General features: G+C 38.6%; 1 non-coding gene across 1 annotated transcript; it reads right to left on the bottom strand.

Annotated features, from left to right (window-relative positions):
- Positions 1 to 4,025: 4,025 nt before the first annotated feature.
- LOC130971841 (small nucleolar RNA R71) lies at positions 4,026 to 4,133 on the bottom strand. The gene has a single exon (XR_009083047.1). It is a non-coding gene; the product is annotated as a small nucleolar RNA R71 (small nucleolar RNA).
- Positions 4,134 to 4,383: the final 250 nt, after the last annotated feature.

Here is a 4,383-nt window from a genome sequence, read left to right as displayed (position 1 = left end):
GTGACATTTGTATGGGCTTTACCTCCTCTATGCATAACCTTTTTATCAGAGAAGAGGGCATTAGATTGATGCTAGCTCCTAAATCACACATTGCTTTATTGATGCTTATGTTGCCAATGGTACAAGGTAGGAAAAAGCTTCCAGGGTCCTTGATGAGCGGATAATTTGTATGCTTTTTGGCATTGTTTTTAGTATATTTTTAGTATGATCTAGTTAGTTTTTAGTATATTTTTATTAGTTTTTAGTTAAAATTCACTTTTCTGGACTTTACTATGAGTTTGTGTGTTTTTCTGTGATTTCAGGTATTTTCTGGCTGAAATTGAGGGACCTGAGCAAAAATCTGATCCAGAGACTCAAAAGGACTGCAGATGCTGTTGGATTCTGACCTTCCTGCACTCGAAGTGGATTTTCTGGAGCTACAGAAGCCCAATTGGCGCGCTCTCAACGGCGTTGGAAAGTAGACATCCTGGGCTTTCCAGCAATATATAATAGTCCATACTTTGCCCAAGATTTGATGGCCCAAACCGGCGTTCAAAGTCACCTCAAGAAATTCCAGCGTTAAACGCCGGAACTGGCACCTAATTGGGAGTTAAACGCCCAAACTGGCACTAAAGCTGGCGTTTAACTCCAAGGAGAGTCTCTACACGAAAAAGCTTCATTGCTCAGCCCAAGCACACACCAAGTGGGCCCGGAAGTGGATTTTTATGTCATTTACTCATCTATGTACTAGTTTTCTATAAGTAGGACCTTTTACTATTGTATTTAGAGAGACTTTTGGTAGCTATCTTTGTTTTATGCTATCTTAGACCTTTGGGAGGCTGGCCATTCGGCCATGCCTAGACCTTGTTCTTATGTATTTTCAACGGTGGAGTTTCTACACACCATAGATTAAGGTGTGGAGCTCTGCTGTACCTCGAGTATTAATGAAATTACTATTGTTCTTCCATTCAATTCCGCTTATTCTTTATCCAAGATATCACTTGTTCTTCAACATGATGAAGGTGATGATTGACGCCCATCACCATTCTCACTCATGAACAAGGTGACTGACAACCATTCTTATTCTACAAGCATCTGAGGCTTAGTGAATATCTCTTGGATTCCCGATTGCACGATGCATGGTTGATCGCCTGACAACCGAGTGCTCGCCTGACAAACGAGCCAACCATTCCGTGAGATCAGAGTCTTCGTGGTATAGGCAGGACTTGATGGCAGCATTCAAGAGAATCCGGAAGGTCTAACCTTGTCTGTGGTATTCTGAGTAGGATTCAATGACTGAATGACTGTGACGTGCTTCAAACTCCTAGCAGGCTAGGGCGTTAGTGACAGACGCAAAAGTATCACTGGATATTATTCCGGCCTGACCGAGAACCGACAGCTGAATTCCGCTATGCCGTGACAGGACATATGCAATCGCTTTCACTGAGAGGATGGGAGGTAGCCACTGACAATGGTGAAACCCTACACGAGCTTGCCATGGAAAGGAGTAAGAAGGATTGGATGAAGGCAGTAGGAAAGCAGAGAGACGGAAGGGAAGGCATCTTCATACACTTGTCTGAAGCTCTTACACCAATGATATACTTAAGTATCTCTATCTTTATCTTTATGTTATTTTCGTTCATCATCATATACATTTGAGTTTGCCTGACTAAGATTTACAAGATGACCATAGCTTGCTTCAATGCTAACAATCTCCGTGGGATCGACCCTTACTCACGTAAGGTATTACTTGGACGACCCAGTGCACTTGCTGGTTAGTTGTGCGGAGTTGCAAAAGTGTTATTGCAATTTCGTGCACCAAGTTTTTGGCGCCGTTGCCGGGGATTGTTCAAGTTTTGAGCAAGCTTTTGGTAACAATGCCTGGGATTGTTCTAGTTTGGACAACTGACGGTTCATCTTGTTGCTTAGATTAGGTATTTATTTTTTTTTCGAAATTCTTGAAGATGAATTCTAGAGTTTCATGATGATTTGTTGAAATCTGGCTGGCTGAGAAGCCATGTCTAATCTGATTGGACCGAGGTTTCAACTTATCACCACAAGAGCTTGTTGATTTTAATCAATCTTGCTTTTGGAGCAGTGATCTGCTAAGGCTTGGCTGACCTTTGGTCATGTCTAGTGTTTTGGACCGAAGCTTTCTTTGAAAGCTTGGCTGGCTGTGAAGCCATGTCTAATTCCTGGACCGGAGTCTTAGACTAGCATTGCACTGATTCCTGGAATTCTCATTAAGAATTTTGATACCTTTTTCCACTTAATTTTCGAAAAACACAAAAAAAAATTTACAAATTCAAAAAAAACCAAAAATATTTGATGTTTCTTGCTTGAGTCTAGTGTCTCATCTTAAGTTTGGTATCAAATGCATGTTTTTGTTATACTTTTCGAATCCATGCATGTATTTCTTTGTTTTGATCTTTGAATTCTTTTGGCTTGAGTGTTTCTGTGTCTCATATAGTGTCAGTAGTACACAAACTGCTAAGATTGGTGTCTTGCATGCATTGTTATTTGATTCTTGTTGCATTTTGATTATTAAAAATCCAAAAATATTTTTAATTTGTGTCTTTTCAAGTCAATAATACAAAGAATTGAAGATTCAGAACATACTGCAGAGGAATTATACAGAAAAAGCTGAGCATTCAAAAATGCCCAGTGAAGAAGGCAGACTGGCGTTTAAACGCCAGCCAGGGTACCTGGTTGGGCGTTTAACGCCCAAAAAGGTAGCATTTTGGGCGTTAAACGCCAGAATGTATACCATTCTGGGCGTTTAACGCCAGGATGGTGCTAGGGGAAGATTTTGTTTTCAAATCAATCTTTTTTCAAGTTTTCAAAGTTTTTCAAAACCAAATCTTTTTCAAATCATATCTTTTCAATCAAATGTTTTCAAAATCAATTTCTTTCCTTTTTCAAAGATACTTACTAACAATTAATGATTTGATTGAACATTTTTTTTGCCTTTTCTATTAAGGAAGGTTTTATGTTTGAATCATATCTTTTCTTGTTAGGCAAGTCATCAATTTATTTTTAAAATCACATCTTTTCAAATTGTTTTCAAATCATATCCTTTAAAATTGTTTTCAAATCATATCTTCTCAATCACATCTTTTTAAAACCATAACTTTTCAATCAAATCTTTTTAATCACATTTTTTTTAGTTTTCAATCAAATCTTTTTAATTTCTAATTTCAAAATCTTTTTCAAAAATCACTTGATTTCTTTTTCACTTTTAATTTTCGAAAATTATCAATCAAATTTTCAAAATGTTTTCAAAATCTTTTAATTGAATTTTCGAAAATTCTCTTCCCTCCTTCCCACATCCTTCTATTTATGGAGTACCACTCCTTCTTAATGCACAATTCGAACCTTATCTAATTAAAGTTCGAATTCTTCTTCTCCTTCTTCTTACTATTTCTCTTTTCCTCTGACACTTCAAGGAATCTCTATACTGTGACATAGAGGATTCCACATTTTCTTTTTCTCTCCTCTTTCATATGAGCAGGAGCAGAGACAAAGGCATTCTTGTTGAAGCTGATCCTGAACCTGAAAAGACCTTGAAGAGAAAGCTAAGAGAAGCTAAAGCACAACTCTCTTTAGAGGACCTGACCGAATTCTTCAAGGAAGAAGAACACATGGCAGCCAAAAACAACAACAATGCCAACAATGCAAGGAAGGTGCTGGGTGACTTCACTGCACCTACTCCTGATTTCTATGGGAGAAGCATCTCTATCCCTGCCATTGGAGCAAACAACTTTGAGCTTAAGCCTCAATTAGTTTCTCTAATGCAACAGAATTGCAAGTTCCATGGACTTCCAATGGAAGATCCTCATCAGTTCTTAGCTGAATTCTTGCAAATCTGTGACACAGTCAAGACTAATGGGGTTAACCCTGAGGTCTACAGACTGATGCTATTCCCTTTTGCTGTAAGAGACAGAGCTAGAATATGGTTGGATTCTCAACCTAAAGAAAGCCTGGACTCTTGGAAAAAGCTAGTCAATGCCTTCTTGGCAAAGTTCTTTCCACCACAAAGATGGAGTAAGCTTAGAGTGGAAGTCCAAACCTTCAGACAGAAGGATGGAGAATCCCTCTATGAAGCTTGGGAAAGATACAAACAATTAATCAGAAGATGTCCTTCAGACATGCTTTCTGAATGGAGCATCATAGGTATTTTCTATGATGGTCTCTCTGAACTATCCAAGATGTCTTTGGATAGCTCTGCTGGAGGATCTCTTCATCTGAAGAAGACGCCTGCAGAAGCTCAAGAATTGATTGAAATGGTTGCAAATAACCAATTCATGTACACTTCTGAAAGGAATCCTGTGAACAATGGGACTAGTCAAAAGAAAGGAGTTCTTGAGATTGACACTCTGAATGCCATATTGGCTCAGAACAAGA

Source organism: Arachis stenosperma, chromosome 3 (genome assembly GCF_014773155.1).
Source record: "Arachis stenosperma cultivar V10309 chromosome 3, arast.V10309.gnm1.PFL2, whole genome shotgun sequence".
Lineage (NCBI taxonomy): Eukaryota > Viridiplantae > Streptophyta > Magnoliopsida > Fabales > Fabaceae > Arachis > Arachis stenosperma.
The sequence above is the reverse complement of the archived record's forward strand: the minus strand, read 5'-3'. Positions and strand labels throughout refer to the sequence as shown.